This window comes from Suricata suricatta, chromosome 5 (genome assembly GCF_006229205.1).
Source record: "Suricata suricatta isolate VVHF042 chromosome 5, meerkat_22Aug2017_6uvM2_HiC, whole genome shotgun sequence".
Taxonomy (NCBI): Eukaryota; Metazoa; Chordata; class Mammalia; order Carnivora; family Herpestidae; genus Suricata; species Suricata suricatta.
Window position 1 is genome coordinate 30,301,772 of NC_043704.1, and position 26,683 is coordinate 30,328,454.

At 35.4% G+C, this 26,683-nt stretch overlaps 1 long non-coding RNA gene across 1 annotated transcript; it reads left to right on the forward strand.

Annotated features, from left to right (window-relative positions):
• Nucleotides 1-1,829: 1,829 nt before the first annotated feature.
• Nucleotides 1,830-25,617, forward strand: LOC115292477. Its single transcript, XR_003909018.1, has 3 exons — nucleotides 1,830-1,861; nucleotides 7,341-7,397; nucleotides 25,544-25,617. It is a non-coding gene; the product is annotated as an uncharacterized LOC115292477 (long non-coding RNA).
• The last annotated feature ends 1,066 nt before the right edge of the window (nucleotides 25,618-26,683 follow it).

Below are 26,683 nucleotides of genomic sequence, written 5' to 3' on the forward strand. Positions count from 1 at the left end.
TCCTTAGTCCTAACACAATGTATGCCCCTTAACAGCAGAGGTCAGCCAATAGAAATAATTGTAATAATTGCCTAAAAGAGTGTCCCCCTAGATATATTTCATTTACCGCCCCCCCAGATCCGTTCTATTCTGTTCCAAGTCACTTTGCACTCAATGAGGATGGCTTATAACACAGCATTAATAGGCTCCCAGTTGCTTGGGTCAACAGGGAATACCACCAAAAACTCAGAAAGAGGAACCAAAGAGAAGCCAAGGCAGCAATTTTCCCTACTTGCTTGCTCTGAGGTTATCTCTAGGTGACGGTTTCCCTCAACTAAAGATTACTTCAACTAGATCTCTGATTCCTCTCTTGGCCTCTATAGTCTTAGAATATACTGAGATGCCCTGCTGTTCTCATCCTCAGAGAACTAAACCATTCATTGTAGTTTTCCTAAATACCAGCCTTCACTTTTATAAATAGTGCCTTTATTAAATTCCCCTCAATTTACCCATTTGGAAGGTATACCATTTGACTTTTGCCTGGGCCTTGATTGGTAAGGTCCCTAAGTGATAACTAAAACATTTTTAAGGATTCAAAGTTTTAAATTGAATCCAAATTACTTTAATTTTCTTAAGTGATAGAAGATTGGAAGAAAGTGTGCAAAAAAATTCTTTTTTACCTGCTTTCTTTTTCTTTTCAGTAGAGAAGTTCCCATTTACTTGCAACCATTTTAGAGTTAAGTAACTACTTAGAATTGAGGAGAAAGTAATAAAGCTGTTCTTTTGAGAAATGGAAGCTGTCAAGGCTTTATTACCAAGAGGAAGCACCAAAAGTAATCAAGGCTTTTTTTGGAAAATGTGATGTGTACCTTTCTGTCAAACTCCATTAACTTAGAGGTTTGAATTATAGTTCTATTTCACAAAATAGTATGATGGAATCAGACATAATATTAAAAGCTGGGAGTTCTGTTTAAAATTGCCTTTTCTTTGTTCTAGAGAGAAACAGAACATTCTGAAATGTATCCTCCTAATCAACTGTTAATAGCTAATTCAATAGCCACCTGCATCAAATTCTGCTGTTCTCAGAATAGAACACCTTGATATTCCAGAAGGAAAGTGTTTACTCTATTTGTGTGCAACTAAGCTACAAGGTGAATTCCAAATGAACCAGTGGAGAAGGTGATATCTTTATGTGGCCCATAAATTGGGCACTTTTGTCCTCTATTGGCTACATATCAGAATCTGAGTTCATCCTACAGATACCCAATTGTGTGCCACAGAATCAGGAGCATATTAAAAAAAAAAGTCTGAAGGATATAATGTAAATGCTGTGTATTATTATAGGGTTGTTTTCTTTAGACTTTTTTTTTCAAAAGACATAGAGAAATGACATTGTACAGATCAGTTTAGTTGGATATTGAGTCGGTTAGCTCATTTTTACAAAATGTGAAAATAATTTTTAAATATTTATTTGGAAATATTGCTTATGTAAAATCACTCTTTTAACAGTTTTGATAAAATCCTGGGAAACTAGTATAGTTAATTTTTTAAAGTCTTTTCTCCTACTAAAATAGAGATGAACCTAGTATTTTCAGAGGACAAGGTGCCTGGCATAAAACACTAGCTGTTGTTATTTTGTGCCCTTTTGTTCAACGAAAGTGATTCTTCTTTCTCTGCAGGTAGGAGTAGATTTTTTTTAAGAGTAGGGCTAGGATGGTAGAGGAAGGCTAATAGGAGAACTCTTGAGGTGAGAAATATCAAATGAGCACAAAGAGCAGGGTAGTGGCACCACCTAGATCAAGACACATCGCACTCTTGTTCCTGAGGAATAAGTGCCCTTGAGACAAAAAAAGAAACATCTAGACGTGTGCTACATGCCTATGTAAGTTACAGCCCACCTGTATGAACAGCTGTTTTGCTCTATTCAGATTTCTTGTCTTTTGCCATATAGCTCCTTCCCATATAACAGTTTTATCACTGAAAAGAGAAGTTGAACTTTTGCAAGCCCAGTTTCAGATGTTCCCTCCCAACTTTTTGCCCCTTCATGCCTGGAGTATTATACTGTCTCTGGGAGCTTGGTAGTTCTCTGCCCAAAGCACTCCCTTTGTCAAATTCTAGTTACCCCATTTGAAGATGCCATGTTTCCTGACTGCTCACTGACTAATCTAGGAAGCATTATGGGAATGGGCATACCAGCATTGGCCAAACCAGGACTGAAACTAACAGCCTTCTAGCCACAGCTGGGAGTCAAATTTGCACTCTTCAACTCTTTACTGGTCCACTCTTCCCTACTTTCAGGGCTGGATCTGGAAGCAGGGAAGTCAAAACAGACAGAGAAAGGAGTGGCTTAACAGCAAATCTTCCTGGAACCCAGTTCAGATATTTTGTTGTCCCGCCTCTCCAGATAGAGGTATACAGTTTTCCACTCTTAGAGGGTTCACCATCACCTGCAATCCACTAAGTCAGTCATTGTTTTGCATTGTTGTCTAATAACTCTCCTCATTTACTATTATCTGAATAATTTAAAACGCTTATAATGTATCTATTTTAAATTTTAACTAATATCTTTCTGCTTTCTTGGTGTTTGCTATTTTATGTCACATTATATTAGGCTGATTTGAAGATTTCCATCTTTAATTAATGTATTAATTTTCAGCTCTTCTCAAATTTGAATATGCAAAACCAAATCCCTTTATGATGTACTCTGAACAGTAACAAGCATATAGGCTTTCTCTTGTGTCAAAAGTTCTAAGCACCTTTACCTCCTACTTGAGTATGAAATTGGTCGTGGGCTTTATCTTGGTTGGACATCCACTACCTGTTTTGCCTTGGAAGATATACTTGATCTCTTAGAGTCTCATTTTTCTCATTTAGAAAAGAGGGCTCTTTGCATGCCCAAAGGAGGTTGTGAGAATAGAATATAATGATATGGAAAGCATTTCTATCCATGGTGATACATACTAAACATAGCATTAATGTTAGTCAACTCCTGTTAAACATCAATATTAATTTGTCCAGATTCACATCCTCAGAGCAACATAATCCCAACAACTCTGAAAGAAAAGACTGTACATTATTTTTTTTCCTGAGAGCTTAGTTCAATACAAATTCTGGATACAACAACTAAATCCATTAATATGCAAGATAACTTATCCTAATAATTCCCTTAATAATATATTTAGCTCACAAACTCTACCAGATGCAGAGTTTGATCAAAAAATAAACAGTAAGTTAAACAAGAATTTAAGAAGTTTTATTTTATGTAAGAAATCTTGTAAGGGGACAGGTGGCTAATATAAAGTCAATATAGAAAATACCTTATCTTCTAGCATTATTACTATAATATATAGAATGTAGAATAACATAGAAGGTATATGATGTGTTTATAATTTTAAACTATTCTGCAAGTTTAGTTTTATTATTAAATACTACTTATTTACAAAGTTTAAGTAGTTCAAACCTATACATATACATGTATATACACATATCATATATATATATATATATATGACATGACCGAGATGTCCCTGGAAACACAAGTAAGTACATATATTCATGAATTTATGATACTTTTAGTATTTTCTCTTCTATTCATCATTGCTTAATTTGATATATTAACTCCCTTATTCCAAAACAAGAAAGAAGATTTCAATTAATTTCATTTAAAAATGAATTTGTCACTTTTTTCAGTATGATCCCTTTTTTTAAGTTTGTTTATTTACCCTGGGAGAAATGTAGAGAGAGTGAGTAGGGAAGGGGGAGAGAGAGGGAGAAAGAGAGAGAGAAAGAATCCCAAGCAGGGTCTGCTCTGTTAGCGCAGAGCCCAACACAGTGCTTGAACTCACGGAACCCTGAGATCATGACCTGAGCTGAAATCAAGAATCAGACACTTAACCTACTGAGCCACTCAGGTGCCCCAGGAAATTTGCTACTTTTCATGGGAATGACCTATTGTTTGCTTTCTGTTGGCCATAGCATTAATCATCATCTATTAGAAATAAATTCACTAAAGAATTTTTCCAAATAACTGTTATGCTTTAGTAACATCATTTGGACATCTCAAAAAGTACTCAGCCGTTAGCACAGAGCTGATAAGGGTCAGTTAGATACTAGTAGAGCATAATTTCCCTCCCTATTTTTAAAATGATTTTAATGCATACTTTTTTGTAAAATATAAGCTTTGTTCAACCCTCTTAGACAAAATTGTGAGATATTTGAAAATGGGCAAAGTAAAATAATAATTATTTAATGTCTGTTCCTCTTTCCAGATCATCAACTTTCAAGATTAACTTGTCTTTGAACCATTTCAACTCTATGCTATTAGATAACAATGCGTATAATCTTGTTTATAGATATGGAAAATGTATGCCCTTTAGTTGGAAAAAGTCAGTTTTCTAATTATTTGTAAATTCATTTTGCTCTGCTGCAAGATCTAAATACATATGATACTTTGAATTCTACTATGAGGCAGTAGTAACATCTCAGTGATTCTTCCATTAGTTAAGGAGTTAAAGTAGTTAAGGAGTAAAATCTTTGGCAAGTGTTCATTTATCTCTGAATGAGAGTTTTGATTTTAACTGTTCTTGGATTGTTCTTTAACATTACTGTCATTTGTGGTGAGATTTTTCTTAAAGCCCTAATTGAGGCAATCAACACATAGTTGGTACAAGTATCAAACATTCTATATGTGATATAGGATAGTCAAGGAGGAAATGTTAATATTTTATATGTATGTATGCATAGCATATGTTGTGTGAGCATATAGTATATATACATATATATATGTAAAATATTAAGTTTTCCTGGGGAAGATGAGTCAGGTAGGGCAAGAACATCTGTGTTTATATTTGAGGAGAATTGAAATCAGACATTTTAGACATAGGACGTTCTTCTTTTACAAAGATGTGATAAACACAAAAGTGTGAAAACACATGGCATGCCCGTGGAATTAGTTCATGGTAGTTATCAATTAAACTAATACAGACATGGGGAAGTAAAGTGATTAGTAGTGAGCTTCAGAATAGTAGCCTAATGAAAGATTATGAAAATCTTAATTTTTGGATAATTTAGAATATGTCCTCTATGCTTTGCAGAGACATTCAAGAGGTGACATGATCAAATTTGATTTTTTTTTTATGAATAAGTGATGAATGAATTAAATGATGCAGTATTGTAGTAAAAAAGAGGCAGTATGGTCTGGAACTTAGTTGGTCAAGTTGATGGGGCACTGTTTGGTCTAGACCAGTAACACTAGAGATAGAGCAGTGAGAAATATCATGACCTATTAGAATGAAAAATAATGATAAATAAAGAACTTTATCTTCTACTTTTTGTAAATTTTGGATATGAAAATTACCCCCAAGTCAAAAACAGTAAAATTGGGTTACTCTATATCAGACAACTAAATAATAGTAGATTACTTGTGTGTTTATTTCAATGCTTTCAAAAAAAGCCATGTTTTAAAAATGTAATTTATATATTCCTAAAATAAATTTCAGAATATTTTAAAAATCACAGATTTGGGGATTCCTATAATTTACTGTTTTCTAAGTGAGTTGAATTGTGAGTAAGCTATCTAAACTTCTAAAGTACTCATGAAGAAATGCTCAAAAATCAATGGTTTTTTTAGTTATCTGAAAAATAATATTATGCACTTGGTATTTTAAAATTATTGAACTGCAGTTGATTTCATTTTTGTCTACTATGGCCAAATTATAGTTTTAGGACATATTGCCCTAAAAATCTTTAAATAGGTTACATTGTGCTTTGATTAGTAAGTGTAAGAAAGTTAGGGACTCAAATCAATACTAAATTTATTTTTAGTCTGATTAAGAGCTTCCTTCTGTGTGCTCTATTTAAATACAGATAAATATAAATACTGTTTTGATTAAAAATTCCTACTTAGGCTTTAATATCTTTTTTCATTTCAAAAAATAAGGACAAATAGATAAATTTACTGTATTTTCAGTAGACAGTATAATTAATAACATAATCAAGTGATTATAAAGTGTCTGATTATGCATATTGTGCAAAGAACTACCTAAACCTATTCTTTACCCTGTAGGATTCAAGATTCTCACTTACAGACATTCAGGGATAGCCCTAGATGAATTATCGCAGTTATGATATCAAGTATTTGTGTATATTGTAAAGTTTTCTAATACTGTCTCCTGAACCTTCAAAATAAATTCTCTGCTCAACACTCTGAATTAGTCTTCTCAACACTTGCTGATAGAAAAATTAACTCAGAGAGATTAAAGCATTTTACCCCACATCATGCAATAAGTGGTAAAGAAACATTCACTTAAGACTTCTGATATCAACTTGAACCCTTCTAATTCTCTATGCAAAATTACTTGCTTGTTAGTTCTCTACATACTATTGCAAACTCCAACACTCACCAACACCAACAGTTTTTGCCTTTCTCTGAGGTGTTTCATGAGCCATGATTACCTCTGCAACTTTTCTCTTTCTATAAAATATTACCACTCCTTTTTCAAGGATGACTTGAGTTCACAACCAGCTGACTTAGAAATTTCACTCCTAGGGGCACTTGGGTGGTTCATTTGGTTGAGTGTCTGACTCTTGATTTCATCTAAAGTCATGAATCTGTGTTTTGTGGGATGGAGTCCCCTGTGGGGCCCTGCACCGACAACACAGAGAGAGAACTCTTTCCCCCTCTCTCTGCCTTTACCCTACTCCTGTGCGCACAACCTCTCTCTCTCTCAACCTCTCTCTCTCTTTCTGTAAATAAATCAATACTAAAAAAAATTCATTCCCAATTAAATATATAGGGTGAATACCTATAAGACTTTTTTTTTCTCTTTAGAGGGTGTCTGATTTTAATAAAAAATCTTGTTCAGCTAACATAAGCATGGAATTTTAAATAGAAGAATTTTAGATAATAGATAATGGGAATTTTATGACAAAAAGAAACATTCTTTTTAGGGATGTGACCTACTGTTTTAGGATCAAAAATTTGACTTTTAAAAATGATGTATAGGAAAAAGAGGTGTCAAAATGAAAAATTATTTGGTGAACAAATGATTGGGAAAAAGGTACATTTTAGAAATCCCTTAGAAGCAATGCTTTTCTGTATTGTAGCAAAAGAATAATTAGAGAGAATAATTAAGTGCTTATCTACAGAAAGTGTATGTCCAAATTCATGTACCATAGAGACTTTCTGAAGTACTTTAAAAATGTATTTCCTGAAGTGTGTAAATTTATTTCATACTGTTTCATTCCACAATTTAGAGATTTACATCTTTCAGTAGTATATAAAGGTGTTTATGTGAATTCAAGATTCACAGGTGTTTGCATGAATTCAAGATTATTGTTACCTTTTATTTTATATACTCCAGGGATATTAATGTGGGAGGAAAGTAACTGCATTCAAGATTTTGTCTGGTTGATAAAAGGTAATGAATTGTTTTAAATACTTTCTTTTAATGTAAAGCGAGTGAAGTGACTACAATTAAGTCAGTTAATAAGAAATTTCAGACTCGATGGGTTTATGATTAATTTTAAGGTAGGTTTCTAGAAATGAAAGCATGCATTTCATGTTTCTGCAAATTACCTAGAATAATTATGATTAGTATATTTAACAAAATAATGACTATTGAATTTATTCCTTTTATAAGTTACCCAGCTAACCTCTCTAACAGTATACAATATATGAGTTATATAAGATTCTTTAATTCATTCATTCAAACATAGTCGATCAGATTAATTTTGTGTTCAGCATTTTACTAGTTAATGAGGACACAAAAATAAATAAGGCATGATCCTTCTTGATGATTTTATAATCTTATGGAGAAGACATGAGTAAATAGATAGATGCAAATATAACTGAATAGATCCTGTTGTGATATTAGAGTTTCTATTTAGTTTATAAACAATAGGGAAGTGACAGAGAATGTTAAAGGGCTAAAATAGGAATCTGAAAATATAATTAAAGTATATGTTGAAACTTAAGTTCTAGTTTATAAGACAGAACTAAAGATATTTATTAGAAAACAAGATCAATATTAACCCTGGGTACACTGTAAGTTTACTAGTCTATTTATTCTCTATTGAATGCTGATTTATTAACATAAGATTTCTGCCACTTAAATTTTCTCCTATCCATTTAGTGCTTTGTTTTTGTTTCTCTGTAATTCTCTCTGCTAGGCTATAATACCTTTGAAGTAATCTCCTTGAATTTCACATGCCTAGGCACCTTGGCATGCATCCATTTTTCCTCTTCCCCAACTATGTGGCTATCTTTGGCTTGCTCATTTCATGGTGTTCCTAAGAGAATCAAACTTTTAAAGTAGTGTTTAGCTTTCGAGGGAGAGCTTCCCAAGTGGTGATAGTGAATGCTGCAGACCTCTTCAGGCTCATCTTTGTATGTTAAACAGTGTGTCTTCTACCATGTTTCTATAGGTCAAAACAAATCGCAAGGTAGACACAGAGTCACTCCTTGATAGAAGGAGAGCCAAAGAATTTGTCCGCTTCTGTGATCTAATTCTTTTAATGTTTATTTATTTTTGAAAGAGAGGAAGACAGAGTGTGAGCAGGGGAAAGGAGGGGAGAGGCAGAGAGACAGAGAGACACAGAATCTGAAGTGGGCTCCAGGCTCTGAGCTGTCAGCACAGAACCCAGTGCAGGGCTTGAACTTGTGAACTATGAGATCATGACCTGAGCTGAAGTCAAACCTTTAGATGACTGAGCCACCCACCAGCCCCTTCTGTGATCTACCATGCGAGAGAATGTGGAAGACATGAGTAGAATTTCAGTGGATAGAGAGTAGAAAATTCTCTTGAGAAAGAGATTTTTGGTTAGCCATGGTGTCCTTAAAACAAACAAAACCTAGCAAATTCAACGGGGATTAGGAGTAAAAATACCTAGTTCCAGAGAAATAATCAGAATGAGATAGAAGAAAGTTTGGAATAAGACAAAAAAGGGAGAAAAAATTAGAAGAAATGATCTGATACAATCTTAAACTGAATTTTTAATGAAATAGGGTTAAGATAGTTAGAAACAAGGATATGGAAAGATACTTAAAAGATACAACTAGTTTACCAACACTAGACTATGCCTTTAGTGTTTATTTCTGAACTTTATATCATTAATAGAAAACAAAGAATGAATCAATAGAAAATATTAGATGAAATACTTTTAAAAATGCCATCTGTACTATAAAAAAATCACAATGCTGATTCACTTTCATATACTTTAAATAAAGTGCTAAGGTATTTTTTTAATTTATGGAACAGTATTTTGCTTATATTTTGCCTTCCTCATGGTACTGATCAAAAATGTGGAAAAACAATGTAGAAACAAAAGCGAAACTAGAAAATCAGTCTTAGGAATGTAATGACAAAGAATATTTACTCTTTAAATTTTGATTTTGAATGCTAAATCATTATTAGATGCATACTTCCATGTTTCATCTGACCAGGTCTTGAGGATATATTAAGTCACAGAATACAAAGACATAGACTGCCAATAATGTCTTCTTCATAAGATGGACTTATGTCACCTAATTCATAGCTTATTTATGACCAAATTCTGTTCATCCTCAAAGTCTAAAGATCCCCACACTAACACATTCCTGTTCTCATTTCCTAGACTCAGCTACTTTGGCTTCTTCATTCTAATTATACTCTTTAATCGTCAGTACAAATACTTCAATCATCCTGGCATTTTTATTGTTTTGGTTTAAAACTTAGGCTGGGAATGAATGCAGTCTTTTTCCTTCTTCCCTGACCAGGAGTGTCAAAATATTCACTTCTGATGATCTTTTTCTTTAAGAGTCAGTAATACTTTTAATACTAAAAAGATTAAAAGATTTGACAAACTTCCAAAAAGAAAAAGATTCAGACTCCACTGTAGTTTGTGAAAATTCTCACTTCCATCTAGCAGAAAGCAATTGTACCTCTTACTATAGCCATTTATATAACAATGATAACTAGTAAATATTAATTATTTCTTCAAGTCATTTGAATTTAAGTTTTTAATGAGAAATTAATAGAGGGTTATTCATTCAACAAACACTCATTTAAAGTCTATAATACAAATAGTGGGTGCTGTGTATTCTACAAAGCCAAGAAAGTATCTACTTCAATTCTGATTTTTCAGTGGACTCTCAATATTTTAGTATATTTCAAACCAAAAGTAGATTTTAAACCAAGGTCAGTGCCTTATGTTATAACACATTGCCAAAAAGTATTTTCCCCCCAAAGGTATTACCTTTCTAATACATTTAATTATTTTCTTTTCTGCTCATTGAAAACAAGAAGATGGCGAGGAAAGAAAGCTTTATTTTTTAGAGCAGTTTTAGGTTGATAGTAAAATTGAAAGGACGTGACTCCCACACATGCATTACCTTCCCCATTGTCAACATTCCCCACCAAGGTAGTAAATTTGTTGTGTTTGATAAACCTACATACATTACCACATCATTTTCACCCAAAGTCCATGGTGTACAGAAGGGTGTACCCTTGGTGTTGCATATTTTAAGGACTTGGAAAATGTATACAGACATGTTACCATCATTATGGCTTCAGAGTATTGTCCAAAAACTCCTCAATGCTCCTCCTGTTCATCGCCTCTGTCTTCCTTGCTTATTGTTATTTCTTTTTTTTTCTTTTTTTAATGTTTATTTATATTTGAAGGAAAGAGAGACAGAGTATGAGCAGGAGAGGGGCAGAGAAAGAGGGAGACACAGAATCCCAAACAGGGCCTAGGCTCTAAGCTGTCAGCACATAGCCCAACATGGGGCTGGAACTCATGAGCTTTGAGATCATTACCGGAACCAAAGTAGGATGCTTAACCAACTAGCCATCCTAGGTGCCCCTATTGTTTCTTAAATCTAAAACTGAATTTAAACTTACTGTTTGAAATAGAGTTTCAGGATATCATTTTTTTAACTTTGTAATTTCAAATAGCGAAGAATACAAATCTGCAAGGTATAGATACTCTAAGATTTGTTTTGTCCAAGTTTAAAATTCTATGATTATGGAAAATATGGACTGAGTACCAATTATATATTTATTCTAACCTTGAAGAGGTGCTTAAAAGTTTGAATGTACAGTTTGAATACAAACCCTAAAATAAATAGCTCATTCTGAATAAGAGAGCTTTTAAAATAAATTCAGAAACCCTATGATTCCTTTTAAAAAAGTAACTTACTACTAAGAAATTCAATGAAGACTACCAAAACATTAATTTTTTCTACTTTTAAAATAGGTCTGAGAATCTGTTTGGTATCAGATGGGGACAAATAAATGTCATTAATACTAAGTTATACTTGGAATAATTTAGGGATAATGGAGGCTCTATGTGTAATACATTAATTTTGAAAAAATAATGAAATTTTAGCACCACATAATTTTTCTGTGTGTGTGCGTGTGCGTGTGTGTGTGTGTGTGTGTGTGTGTGGTGTGTGTGTGTGTGTGTGTGTGTGTGTGTGTGTGTGTGAGCTTGGTGTCCAGAGAATGGTGGTAAAGGGATTGGGGGATGTTGTCATCAGAATTGCCATGTATTTCTAAATACCTTTTGCTCATCTAAAAACTAAGTAGAGTGAACTACGTGTTCTCTAAGGATTCTTACAGTTTTAATAAGTCTATGGAAAGTTTGAATCACTTTTTAAAAAAAAATCAATGACTGTATATCTCCTCTTCTCTCAAATCAGTTTGGCCTCTGAGTGCTAACTTAGCCCAGACAAAGAAAAATGTGTCCCTTTAGTGGTTGCTAACAGAAAACTAGCTTCAGTTCAGCCATCTTCATGTGTCTCCTTTACTTTTTCCTTATTTCTATTCAGTCATTTTCTTCTCTCTAGAGATAAACAAACCACTTGCCCCAGGCTTTGATAACTTTTAAAAGCAATCTGAGCTTAAAAATCAATTTAATGACATGTTCCTATAGCATTAAGCTCCATTGCTTGCCTACATTTGGCCAAGTTAAATGAGAAGGTGATCTGTCGTAACACCTATAAAAATAAATCTGCTTGCAGCAGTGAAAGCCCAGTGAAAGTCCAGAGGCATCGCTCTCCCTCTCAGGTCTAAACATTTGTGCATCACCTGACTCCACAATCTACAAGAAATTAAAGAGGACTGGGGGTCAGTGTTCTGCTATTTTTGTCTACATTTGGTGTTCAGTAATTTTGTTTACTACTTCATGAGAATGTATCTGGAATGGTTTAGAGGCTTGATCATGCTCTTCTCTTTCTGGAAGTTATATTTGGTGAATGCAAAGGAAATCTGAGACTTTGGGGGGAGTTCTGGACTGTTGAAACTGCCACCACATCACTGTTCTGTGTGTGATTGGCTCAGCTCATCTTTCTGTTTTGCCATTAACGTAAAGAGCACTGGATAGAAGAGCCCAAGGGCAGGATAAGTGAATTACTGTCTTTTTCAACGGTAATGTGTCACTAGTCCTTCATTCACTGTTTTTCTGAGAATGCAGAAATGTTTGCCTATCTTTAAAAAGGATTGATGCGTAATTTTGACTCTGCTTTTACATTCCTATTCCTTACACCTGAAATAAATCACAACAGTGAATAAAATATTCTATTTTTTGAGAACAGGGTTTTTTTTTCTTCTTATATGTGTCAGATTCAGCCTTAGTATTTTTTTAATTTTGTTTTTAATAGTATCTGTGATGTTTTGATTTTTAAAGCCATATTTGTTTTTGAATAGTTGTGAAAATTTATTATTTTCCAGGAATGTACACATCTAGTCCAGAGATGAAAGGGACCCCCCCTACTAAGCTGCCTGCTGTGGTGTACTCAGGTGGCCAGAACCAGCTCTACCTTAGAGCTTGTGGTGGTTTAGAATCGCGGGCTCCGCCCCCACCTTCACTCTAACTCGCCCCCAGGTGATTCTTCTGCACGTGAATGTTCAGGAAGCACTGCTCTGGCAATGCTTTTGAATACACACCCAATGAGTTTTTGATGCCAAGCTTTTATTTTTATCTCCAGATCCTGGCCTAGCTGGTTTTTAGAGTTTCTTTGAAAATATCGTCTATCCTGGGGCACCTGGGTGGCTCAGTCGGTTAAGCCTCCGGCTTGGGCTCAGGTCAGATCTCACGTTCGTGGGTTCGAGCCCCGCGTCGGGCTGTATGCTGACAGCCAGCTCAGAGCCTGGAGGCTGCTTCCGGTTCTGTGTCTCCTTCTCTCTCTGCCCCTCCCCCTCTCATGCTCTGTCTCTCTCTGTATCAAAAATAAAACATTAAAAAAAAATTAAAAAAATCATCTATCCTAAGAAGAGAGAGAGAGAGAGAGAGAGAGAGAGAGAGAGAGAGAGAGAGAAAGTAAGTGTTATGGTCTATGCTTTTGATAATATGCTAACTATACTCTATACAAAAAAAAAAGTAAGAATTCTTATTGTTTCTAAAGAATACCTTGCATTTCTTTAAAGTATCAAGAATCTTGTATAATGTCAAGACTGTTTATGTAGCATTCTTGCCATGGTAAGGACCTGCAGTTGAGCTCAAAGTATCAAATATATATGAATTTGAAAAAAAAAAGTGTGAATATGGAGAGTACGTGAAGTAGCAGGTGCTAATTTTATGAACAGCTTTATCAGCCTACTAAAAGTCTTCATAATATCTCCTGTTTATTTTATAGCCATTCAATTTACAAAGATTCAATTTATATACAATTGCAGACACTTATGTGCAGCAGCTAATGGGTAATGACAGCCGCAACTGAGTAGGGGTTATGACACCAAGTATGACTCTATAAATAGACTACCCAGGGAGCCTGCTATGTTTTCCTCCAGGGTCAGGCCAAAGCTTGAAGCATTTCTCCTCATAGATCATTAAATCTGAGGTATTTTCATCTTAGTTTTACTAACAGAGATTTATAATAATTTTTACATGTACATTATAGACATTTTTCTGGGAAGAAAGTCCATATTTGAAGAAAGGTATACATTAAATACATTTAGTGTTGAGTTCCTATAAGAGGAATGATTTCATATGCATAAAAGATTGAATGTTTATTCGTATATCCTTGTATTGTAGCAAACCAGAATTTTATCGGTCCCTTTCAGTTTTTGCAGAATTTTATTTTAAGAAAGTTTTATCGATGCCTTAGAAAATCTAAAGAGTCTGAATCTAAACCAGTTTACAAACATCAATACAATCTTGATGAAAACTTCCACACTTTAATCCTAAATTAAATAACACAGTATCCATGAATGAGTAAATAATTGTTAAATTCACTTTTGGAAATGGAGAAATATCTAGCCATTTGAAAATATTTTTAATTAAATATATTTTTTCTTCAAACTAAAATTACTCAATGACTCATGTAGTTGATTTTATTATCAGTAGGTGTCATTGTTTCTAAAGCGGAACAACATGATGGACAGAGAACATTTTACATTGTTTTGTAAATTACATATATATCATGACATATATTTTATTCATTTTCTTCAACGTATTCAACTACTCTTACTGTGAATCAAATGGAAGGATTACATAAATGCTTCTATATACTATAAAATTAAAATTTTACATATAATTACTGATAGGAATTATGTAGGCTAAAATGAAATACAGACACAAATGTGTCTGCCTTAAAGCCATTTACTTTGGGGCACCTGGGTGGCTCAGTCAGTTAAGTGTCCAGTTTTGCTCAGGTCATGATCTCATGGTTCATGAGTTCAAGCCCCACTTTGGGCTCTATGCTGACAGCTTGGAGCCTGGAGCCTGCTTTTGCTTCTGTGTGTGTCTCTCTCTGTCTCTCTCTGTCTCTCTGTCTGTCTGTCTGTCTCTCTCTCTCTCTCTCTCTGTCTCAAAAATAAGTAAACATTAAAGCCACTTACTTTCTCTACATTCACATCCAGATTAGCAGTTATTCTAGTTTCACATTATAAAAGGAGTAGGAGGTATTTTATTTATTTCTTAATGTTTATTTATTTTTGAGAGACAGAAAGAGCACAAGCAGGAAAGAGGCTGAGAGAGAGAGAGCAAGAGAGAGAGAGAGTGAGCAAGAGAGAGAGCGAGAGAGAGCGAGAGAGAGAGAGCGAGAGAGAGCGAGAGAGAGAGAGGGAGACAGTGAATTTTCCAGGCTCTGAGCTGTCAGCACAGAGCCCCACATGGGGCTGAAACCCACAAACTGTGAGATCATGACCTGGGCTGAAGTTGAACACTTAATCAACTGAGCCACCCAGGTGTCCCAGTCAGAGGTATTTTAATATGTTTCTAGCAGTTTTGTTTATAAATTCATGTTTATGGAGAAATAACAACTAGAAACCTCTACCAAAGGAATTTGTATGTTAACTTTAGGTTATAAAAGTTAATGAAACTGACTGTCTGAGAAGAGGAAATATCCCAACGGCTCTGGTGGCTCTTTGTGCTAAGATATAAAAGCCTCTACCTGTGCAGCACCCCAGGAGGCTCCAGCCTTAAGTAACCGCAGAGGTGGATGGCAGGAAGGCGAGGAGAGTCTGTAAGATGCTGCCCAATAGGTGTCATACCTTTCTCTAACAGACTTAAAGAGCAAAGAATGATGTTCAGGTGTCCATTTCTCCCAACTCTTCACTCTTCCCCCAGTAGCTAATTTATCTTAATACCCACACATATTTACACCTTCCCCTCCAAATACAAATGGGTTCCTTCTTTCTAATGGAGACCAATGCACTCCATCCACTATCCCATAGTGTCAAAGTCTCTGTCTTCCTATAAATTGCAGTCTTGTGTTTCGCATTCTTAAAATGTCTTTTCTTAACACAGCACCTCCTTCCAAAGTTAGTACCATTTTGGTCTATCTATTAAAAGCAATAAAGACCATGAATAGTCCATTAATTGTGAGATTAATGATTATTTGTCTTTTCTCCCCAGTCCTCCCTATTTTGGTTCATAAGCATTAGCCAACATCAGCTTCTCCCCACATAGGATGCTTTATGTCTGTGTCCCAATTCTCTTCCTCTATAGTCCTCTGTGTACCCATGAATGTGCTTTCCATGGCCCTCTTCCTTTCTCTTCTCATTTAAAAACTGTCCTTTGTGATCTCACCTTTCACTATGTTTTTACTGCTGTATTTAATTATCTACTGCCCTTAGAAGGAATTAACACTGCTGACATCCGGCATCCTGATTTCAGACTAGCAGCTTCCAGAAATGGGAGGCAATAAGTTTCTGTTGTTTGAGGCCACTCAGTTGGTGGTGTTTTGTTATGACAGCCCTAAATGTCTAATAGATGCCCACCCACCTCCCCTGAGAATTGGGGGAACTAAATTCAGCATAAGCTTCTCAGCATGATACTTAGAGGCCACTGGTAACCATTACTTGCTTTTTTTTTTTATTGATTAACAGTTCTTTTTTTTTAATTTTTAATGTTTATTTGTATCCGAGAGAGAGAGAGAGAGAGAGAAGGAGAGAGAGAGAGAGAGAGAGAGAGAGAGAATGCACATGAAGGGGAAGGGAAGAGGCATAGAGAGAGGGAAACAGAATCAGAAACAGACTCCAGGCTCCAAGCTGTCAGCATGGAGCCCCATGCAGGGGTGGAACTCATGGAAGCAGGAGATCATGACCTGAGCCAAAGTCTGATGCTTAACCTACTGAGCCACCCAGGTGCCCCCATTAACTACCACTTCCACTGCGTTTTTCCTACTTTATGTACCATAAGTACAATCCTGGGAATCTTTCCCTCAGCAGCCCTGCTCTCCTACCTTCTGCAGTTTGGCATATACCACTTACTTTGTCCGTAATGCCCCCAGATTGAGAAGTGAGTGACTTTCCGTTCTACAAAAGCTACTTGATTTAATTTCTTCTTTGTTGATTTCCATAACCCCTCTTCTGCAACTGACCATCCATCTGCAGTTTCATTTACTATTGTCTGTCTGTGCCTGTTATGCGATTGGGATTTGGGAAGGTGTTTATCTCTGTAACCTTCACCTTTAACACAGTGGCTGGCCTAGAGCAGTCAGTGACTTTATCATTCAGTTGGATTCAACAAACATTTGTGTACTTACATGTTCAAGCAATCTGATTTCAGGCCTAAAAACAAGTGAGGCTGTCTTCTGTATAAGAGTTTGGTGTTTAATAATAGGTTTAGGCTTATTATACACAAGTATGTAACATAGTGTGTAGTATTCAAGCAATGACAAGTAGAGAAACAGATTAATTCTACATCAAAGCCAGTGTCTTTTACAAACAATACTAAAAATTATTGACTCAATAAAAGTACTTGGCAATTTTAATGTGTTGTTAGCTCTTTTCTATGCAGGGTGTTTTTTAAATAATTGTGTCTTCATTAATAAAATAAACATATAGATTTAAGTGCTAACTTGCTCAATGTAGACTGCTAACATTGTAAATATTTTATCTAACATCGATCCTGGTGCTGCCTAATATCGGTCAGGGAGGTTGTGGTCTGACTGATCAGCTGCCGGACAGAGTTCTCAGAAGCAGTACTAAGGGGAGAAGAGCCTTTTGAAGTTTTTACATTTTTTTTTTAGATTTTTAAAATGGGAACAATTCTTAAGAATTTCACCATAGTTATTAGACTTTTAGGCATCCCCAGGGTACGTGGCTCATAAAGACTAGCAGACTTGAGAATAAGAGGATGAAAAGGTCACAATTAGGGATATTTTGGATGCATCTCAGCCTCTTGTTCCAGACTTCAGAAATGTCATTTCCTGGAGGCAGGCTCAGTGCAGATGAACTGACTGGACACCTGCTACAGTAACAGAAGCAATATATTTGGACCTGCAGTCATTTATGTGAATAAGATATTTTATTTAAATTTTTCATCTGGGAGAAGAAGATATATTTACATATAATTATTTGAATGAGAGCAAGTTTGAAGCAGAATTGCAGGCAGGACGTGGATTACAGATATAAACAGCAGCCACATATCAGAAACAATCACTGTATCAGAATTCTTATTCAAAGGTCACACACAGATCACTTAAACAGTGACTCCATTTTAATTGTGGCTGCTGTTAACATACATCAATACCGTTTAATCCTTCTTACATATTTCATGATCATAGATTTCTACCAGGCTTTTCCAATACTGCTTGTCAATCCTACTACTTTCCTCTTGTGGGTTGGTTCTACTTTTGATGTCCTAACCCACCCCCCCTCCCAGTTAGTGTATAGTCCTGCCTTTTATTTCATAAATAAAGATAGCACTACGCTCAGCTACCATCTACAAAATTGACTACTCTACTTGTATCTCTACTAGGAAGAACTCCTCTAAGGAAGAACTGTCAACCTTTCCAAGTCTTCCTAAAAATCTTGTGCCTGCTTTCCTTCCTTCCTCCCTTCCATTGAAAATTCACTTGTGAGTATTATTCTATTGTTGACACAGTGTTGGAGAGGAGGGTCACTGCCTACAGGTAGCTGGCAACCCAGGGGGTCTACTGGAATATAATATCTGCTGGATTCTTCCCATCAGCCTGTACACATGCTTTAGCCCCTCTTATTTAAAAATAAAACAGGTGCGTGTGGGTGGCTCAGTTGGTTGTGTGTCTGACTCTTGATTTCAGCTCAGGACATAATCCCAAGTTCATAGGCTCTATGCTGAGTGCGGCGCCTGCTTGAGATTTTCTCTCTTCCCCCCTTCCCCTCTCCCTCTCTTCCCTTCTTCCCCTCTCCCCTACTCACAGGGACTCTCTCTCTCTCCCTCTCTCTCCCTTAAGAAAGAAAGAAAGAAAGAAGAAAGAAAGAAAGGGAATAAAACACAATCTGTACATCACTTCTACATTTTCCTCTAGTTATGTCTTACTCCTTTTTCCAATTCAAAGGTAAACTTTTTTTAAGTTTGTTAAATTCATGAACTTCCTTTTCTCACTCCCCCATTATGATGTTTAATTTTCTGTGTCAACTTGACTGGGTTAATTATCCAGATAGGTGGTAAAACATCATTTTGGGTGTGTCTGTGAGGGTGCTTCCAGAAAAAAAATAAGCATTTGAATCTGTAGACTGAGTAAAGAAAATTGCCCTGGCCAGTGTGGGTGGACACCATCCAATCTGTTGAAGGTCTGAATAAAATTCAAAAGTGGAGGAAATAGGAGCCTGGGTGGCTCAGTCCATTAAATGTCTGACTTCAGCTCAGGTCATGATTTTGTAGTTGTGAGTTTGAGTTCTGCATTGGGCTCTGTGCTGACAGCTCAGAGCCTGGAGTCTGTTTGTTTTAGATTCTTTGTCTCCCTTGCACTCTGCCCTCCCCTGCTTATGCTCTGTCTCTTTCTCAAAAGTAAATAAACATTAAAAAAATTAAAAATAAATAAAAAATAAAAAGTGGAGGAAAGATAAATTTGCTTTCTCCTTGTTCTTGGACATCCATCTTTTCCTGACCTTCTACATTGCTTCTCCTCATTCCTGGGCCTTCAGGTTCAGACCAGGACTTATACTATCAGTTTTTCTGATTTTTAGACCTTTAGGTTTGGACTGGAAATATACCACCAGCTTTCCTAGGTCTCCAGCTAAACGACAGCAGACTGTGGAACTTCTCAGGGTTCATATATACATAAGCCAACCCCCCATAATAAATGTCTTTTTATATAGCTTTCTATATATCCCATTGATTCTGTTTCTCTGGACTCTAACTAATATGCCTACTTACACTTTAGCTCATTACAACCTGATTTTTATGTTCAGCATGTTACCAAAAGTGCTTAACCTATAAACAAACAATCCCTACTTTGCAAGCATAAGTAAATGAACAAAAATACTTCTCTATGTCTCTGGCCATTTTACATCAGTTCTTTAATGCCTGGCACTTCTTACCAGTTATTTGATATGTCTGAATTCTCTCAAGTCCTGTTTTTAAAGTTACGATCTCTCTGTTTATATTTTCCATCAATGACTTTAGTTAATACCTTGAATCACTGACCTTCAAGCCTCTTCCCTCCAATCCAATCTTGAAGGTCAAATTAAGTATCCATTACCTATACTTTGATGTCACACAGACACTTCAAACTTACTCATTCAATGTTGAGTGTGTGATCTTTCCTACCAACATTGGTTAGTTCAAGAGCCTTACTATTTAACCATAAACATGACCTCCATCCATCCTTTTCCTTTATCCAGAAATCGAAGAGTGACTTTTAAAATGCCCCTCATGTTCACTTTCTATATTGAATCAGCTGTATCAAATAATTTTCTTATCTTCATTTTGTGTGTGTGTGTGTGTGTGTGTGTGTGTGTGTGTGTGTGTTATACTGGTTGAGCAAGCCACTGTTATAATGTCAAGGGTTTATGATATATTTAATCTTCTCTCATTAAATGAGTTTGACTTTCTTCATTTTGTCTTCCATAAGGAATATACCAGACTGATAAGTCGTATGAAAATATCTGAGCCTATTAGTGCCATGGTAAATATTCCTTTGGAATCTTCCCATTGCTTAAAAGTTCCTACATTTTCTGGACTCTTTTATTCAGAAAGCTTTGGATGCCATCATTCTTCCACCTCCTTCATCATACACACACTGCAATGGCCTTCCCATCCATAACTTCCTTCTCTGCTGCAAACTCTCTTCTCCAATCTACCTTTACTTACTTATCTATATAACCACACTCATTTTTAGTTCTCAGCTTTAGTCTTTTATTTACCTGACAGTATTGAGTGCTGTGTGCAGGCAGTTGTCTATCTTGACCCTTTAACTAAGGGAAGCCCTCCTCCTTCTTCTCAAGCCTTGTTCTCATGCATCTTCAAAGCACAGATTCTATTTGCAATTAGTTAACAATATAAATTGCATCATTTATCTTCTAGAGTATAAATTCTCTAAGAGCAGGCATCTTTGCCACTTTTCTTATATTTTTATTATAGCGACATGTGAAATGTTTAGTACATCAGAAGTGTTCAAAATAAATGTATAATGACTGAGCAGAAAATGAATTAATGTCATTAGAGAAAATGCGGTAAAAACTTAATAATGAGAACTGAGTTGTTCCTAATGCTAGAGGAAAATATATTTACTTAAAACTTCTCACTGAATTGTGTAGTAAGTGGATAGTTTTTTAAAAAACAATTTTTAATGTTTATTAATCTTTGAGAGACAGAGAGAAACAGAGCATTAGCAGGGGAGGGGCAGTGAGAGAAGGAGACACAGAATCTGAAGCAGGCTCCAGGCTCTGAGCTGTCAACACAGAGCCCAATGTAGGACTCAAACCCACCAACTGTGAGATCACAACCTGAGTCAGAGTCAGATGCTTAACCACCTGAGCCACCCGGGCATCCCAGATGGGTAGTTTAGTTATTTTTTAATATGCAGTGATGAAAGGAGCACCTAGGTGGCTCAATTGGTTAATTGTCCAGCTCTTGCTTTAGGCTCAGTTCATGATCTCACAGATCATGGGATGGAGCCCTTTGTCGGGCTGTGCACTGTGAGCATTGAGCCTGCTTTGGCTTCTCAGATTCTCTTTCTCTCCCTCCCTCTCCCTTTCTCCCTCTTTCCCTCTCTCTCTCTCTCTGTCTCTCTCTCTCTCTCTGTCACACACACACACACACAAAATAAATAATCTTTTAAAAAAAGGAACTAAAGCATTCTAGAGGTAGTTTTCCATTCCCCAGCATCTCATTTGTTGGCTCAATTATTTATTAAGAGAATAATTAGGATCAATTAATGAAATCACCTAGATGTAAAAATATCTCAGTAATATTTTATATTATTTTACTGAATTAATTTTCAATCATATAAACAGCCAGCAGCAGCAGCTTTTCAGGTACTGCTCTTGGTCTACATTATTTACATTTTTTAATTTCCTACATGACGAAGTCAGTATATTAGAAACTTCTGACATTCAATAGCAGTAATCCAAATTGAACTCAAATGCTATTATAGCTTTTCTATTTTTAGTCCTATTAAAAATATTTATGTCACTCTAATAATTAAAAGTATGTCTGGAGGTGTCCAGGAGGAAATTCAGTGTGCATTTCCAGAAGCGATTCAGCACCTCCTCAATGTCAGGGCCCCGGACCTGTTGTCGCAGGTGTCACATTTCATAAAACTCCATCTAAGACAGAAAGTGGAGAAGGCAGACAGCACAAAAGCTCCTACCTTTTCTGTCCTCTCTCTGTTCATAAGTAAGACAGTATTTCTCAGAAGTGCCTATTGTATTTTCCCTTGTCTCTCATTGAGATGACTTGTTCACACTGACAAAGTCTAGCTACCAGAGGCTGGACAAGCGGAACTGTCTTTAAGACTTTTACAATCTTTACAATAAGAGACCAGTTAATGGGCTGGCAAAGGCCATTAAGGGGATATTCACAATTATCTTTCCCTATGTAAAATACATAATTATGTTTATAAATTTCAAAATATAAAAATCTGAATACAGAAAATTTTAATTACTCATATTCTCATAACCCAGGGATAAACTTTATACATTAATACATATGTACTTAGATTTATGCTTTATCTTGTCTAAATTTATCTTACCTATCATTTTCTCATTTTCAATGATATTTAAAGGCTGCATATTTTTCTCTTTCACAGATATATGATTCAATTAACTATTAAGTAATTTACTGCTATTTATTTGTTGTTGCTTATTCAATTTTGTATTTATTTTACTAGTTTTACCAGGAAGATATAAATAACAGATGATAACATGAAAATAAATAGTATTAGATCTTAACATTCTAATAAACTTTAAGAAAATATATTTAAAATGGTGCCAGGGTGGAGTCAGTTATGTGACTGACTTGGTTTCTCCTCAGATCGTGATCTCATGGTTTGTGAGATCAGGCCCTGGGTCAGGCTCTGTACTGACAGCACAGAGACTGCTTTGGATTCTCTCTTTCCCTCTCTCTCTCTGCTTCCTCTCCCACTTGCCATCTCTCTTTCTCTCTCTCTCTCTCTCTCTCTCTCTCTCTCTCCCCCATCTCCCTCCCTCAAAACAGGTAAAATTAAAAAAAATATTTAACATTCCATGATAGTATATATGAGAATGTATATTAATTACATTAATATAATGTACAGTGATTTTAAGTCTGAAATGACTTTGTTTAAAGTAGTATTCAAGACAAGTGTTGTTTTGTTTGTTTGTTTGTTTGTTTGTTTGTTTGTTTTGCTAATATTCTGCCACCATGGGCTTAGAGAAAAGGGCTGGCACTGTGGAGGACTGAGAAGTGGGGACATTGAGCCACAGATGATTATTCTAACACACAGAAATCTAATGGGTTTTGCCCTGCTGAGTTTTGAACTTATTTGGGATAAGGGTCTCCTTTTTTCCTGCCAGTATTCTCTCTGGAATGGTAATATATATCCAATCCTTATTCTGCCATTATATTTTGGAAGCAGATAATTTATTCCCAATTTTACAGGTCCACAGAGAATTTTTCCTCAGGTTGGCTTATTCTTAGATCTCACCATACCTGATTTAGATGGTTTAGAAGATAAGATTTTTGGCCTGAGAGTTGGTGCTGAAATGAGTTAAGACTTTTGGGGATGTCACAATATTACAAAGGCATTTTGCTTTGGGAAAGACATGGATTAGGGGACAGAGGGTAGTGGGGTTGAATAACGTTCCCAAAAAGCTATGTTAAAGTCTTAACTCCCAGTTCTTGTGGATGTGACCTTATTTGGAAATACGGTTTTTGTATATGTAATCACATCAATGTGAAATGATACAGGATTAATCTGAGTGGGTTCTAATTCAGTGACTTGTGTCTTTGTAAGAAAGAGGGGAGGGAGGTTTGAACACACAGACACACAGACACACGGACAAGACAGCCATGTGTCATCAGAGGCCAAGATTGAAATGTTGCAACCTGAGAGATGCCTGAGATTCCAAACAACCAGAAGGCACTAGACCAATCAAGGAACGCTTCCCCCCTAGGACTTTCAGAGGGAGCACACCCTTGCTGACACTTTTATTTCAGACTTCTGGCCTCTACAGCTGTGAGAGAATAAATTTATGTTGTTTTAAGTCATTCAGTTTGTGGGACTTTGTTATGGTAGCACTAAGAAATGAATACAAATCTTGGTAGTTCATTCAAAGTGAACAAACACACCATAAAAAAAAGTAACCCTAAAAAGACCTATAAAAATTTAAAGCACCCCTCAGGATATCTTTCTAAATGTGGAGCTCTTGAACTTGTACCTTTTTATATGTTTATAACTTGTCACAATTGTTTAGAGAGAAAATTCAGGAAATTAACAAGGTCTTTCTTAATATCAAATCATATATGAGCTCTTTTATAGAACTTATCAGTATGGTTGTTAGCGTTTGTATTTTTAGGATGATTAATTGCATTGTAGGGGTAGAAAAGAGTGGTATGTTAGAGTGTGGAAACAGGAGGGACAAGATCGATATACACTGAATAACCAGTGAAAGTTTTTTATAGACTTGAGATGGAGGATTAAAAAAGTGGAAGACTAGAGGGGAAAATAAAGACAGCAGGGAAGATATCATGTTTTACTCATAAAAAATTGTATGAACAAAGATAAATGGATTGGACATTTCATCTTATGTCAGTGGACATAAAAGAAATCAACCTAGTATAAAAAATCTACTGGTATAGTTAATTTTCTGCACTATTTGACTAATGTTAATTACCAATTCAGATAATTCAAATTCTCAATTATTTTTTTTAGTTCTAGTTAATTAGAGTTCACTATTAATTATAAAGGGGGCCAGAGAAATTGTTTAATTTTAGTTCTTTGCTTATATTCAATTATTTTCTAGGTGTATATTTATTTATACTTAATATGGATAAAATGCTTCAGAATGTAAAAAGCCTGAACACATCCATTGTAATAATTAATTATCTATACTCTCCTATATTTAAAAATATCTGCTTTATATAAGTGTATATAATTATACCAGGTATTGGCCTCATCTTTATTTTTCTTGTATAATGCCACCTTTTTTCTATAAAAATGCATGTCCAAAGTACACAGTGAAATGTAGGTCTATTCTTACATACTGTTACATACACAAGTCATATTTTAGCAAGGTAGATGATATTCTCAAAGAGCAGAATATCAAAACTTCTTGCAAAAGGAACTAAGGAGGTTTGAAAGGTGGGTAAGTACTTTTCAACTTAACTTGTATGAGCAGTTGTCTTCTATGTTTCTTAATAACCTTTAAAAGGCTTGCAGAAGGCAACAGTATAGGATTGTGTAGGGTTTATATTTCTGAATATTGTATTTACAACACTTACAGTACAAAGATGGAAGTACAGTACAAAGATATATTTCCTTTTAAAAATTTCCTTCTCAAAATTGTTCAGATGAAAGGTTGTTTAAAGGACAATCTTGTGATTGAAAGTTTTCTGATTTACACATGGTAGTATTTGAGTAGATAGTGAAGTCAGTAAGAAACAGCAAATGACCAGATAATGTATGATTTGATAGAGAAAACATACCCACAGTGCACATAATGTATGTTTCCTTTATACCCAACATTTTGTGAAAGTTAAATCATCAAATTTAATATCTTAGTTGTCACATACATTTGTTAGTAGAATAGCACTTTGATAATTTGAAATTGAACATACCATTGTCCTTTTAAGGTTTATACAATTAATAATTAGAAAGCAGTAACATTTACAGCATTTTAAATCTTTAACTGGATGAATGATAGTGAAATTTAATTAATCTCTTTAATTACAGGAGCCATTAGCTGTGCCTGTTTAAAGCAAGTGAATTAAACCTCCCGCACATAAACAATATAAAGCTAAACTATCCGGATACTTTGTTTTTAAAGTCTCTTTGACACTGAAATGATGAAAGAATTCAATCAATGGAACCTATAAATAAGCCAAATTATAATTTTATTGTTGTTGTTTGTTTTTGTTTTTTGCTTTACATGTTTAATCTTTGAAGATTTATGTGTTGTTCATTTTTAAAACTTCATATTTTCCTAATACCTCAGCATGCCCACAAATAGGCTGCTAGGCTGCGAACAGTTTGCTCAGTTGACTAAGTATGCTACTGTGTGATAAGGCTGATTCCTGTCATAGTTTTCTTTCCTGTGCTCTCCAGTTTGTGACCTAGTGACATTCACATGCACCAATGAACTCCATCATGCCCTCTGCTTATGTCTTCTACTCTGATTCTCCACAGAGACACTTGACCAATAGCCTTCTTTACTCCAACTTTCCACCCGCTTGGTTGAGCCCAATTCTTAGGCACTCCTCCCATATCACCCTTGCATGGTGTACCATGCTTCCCTCTTCATTTTTGCTTTTTAACTTTTTTTTCAAAGTTTATTCATTTATGAGAGAGAGAGAGACACAGAGTGTGAGAGGAGAAGAGGCAGAGGGAGGTAGACACAGAATCCAAAGCAGACTCCAGGTTCTGAGCTGTCAGCATAGAGCTGGACCTGGAATCACAAGATCATGACTTCACCTGAGCCAAAGTCAGACATTCGACTGACTGACTGACTGAGCCACCCCAAAACCCTTTTGCTTCCCTCTTCTAGAACCTGTTAATATGAAAAAAATCTTTTGCGCTGTAGTGTTACTCTAGATCAGCACCAGACTGCTTATCAAAACTTCCATTTTGTTTTAAACTTTTATTTTTAAGTAATATAACTATTCCTTACAATACAGTACACCTAAATAATTTGATATGATTCTTGGATGACTAGGAAATTTGCCATGACAAATAGAAAATTAAATACCATCTTTTATGCCTCTTTTCCATTACATTTATTTCCTTACCATTATGTTCTAGGAGTGACTTAAAGATGTAGCTTAAATGTATTTATTTGCCATCTAAAAAGTAAATGTATTGGCCACTTAATAAATA